The sequence below is a fragment of the Lolium rigidum genome, chromosome 6, assembly GCF_022539505.1.
Source record: "Lolium rigidum isolate FL_2022 chromosome 6, APGP_CSIRO_Lrig_0.1, whole genome shotgun sequence".
NCBI lineage: Eukaryota > Viridiplantae > Streptophyta > Magnoliopsida > Poales > Poaceae > Lolium > Lolium rigidum.
Window position 1 is genome coordinate 44,661,822 of NC_061513.1, and position 376 is coordinate 44,662,197.

The following is a 376-nucleotide window of genomic DNA, read 5'->3' on the forward strand; positions in this document are numbered from 1 at the left end:
GCTCGCCATCAAAAAGGCTTCAGTACGAGCAACGCATGAACAACGGGGCGAGGCTTAGGCCGCCTAGATCGCAAGATGCGATCTAGGCAGCATGGTGCTTACCGGTAGAAACCCTCGAGACGAAGTAGTTGGCGATGCGCCGAGATTTGTTTGTGGTTGAACGTGGTTGTTGTTTATTCCATAAACCCTAGATACATATTTATAGTCCAGCGGACTTTCTAACGTGGGAATAATCCCACCGTGCGCGAGACAAACTCTAACTTTTAATCTAGATACAATCTACTATAATTAAAGATACACGGGCAATCTAGCCCAAATTCTCCGTGCAAGGCCGCTTCAGAGATCTTCCACGTGTAATCTTCCAAGCCCATCCGAT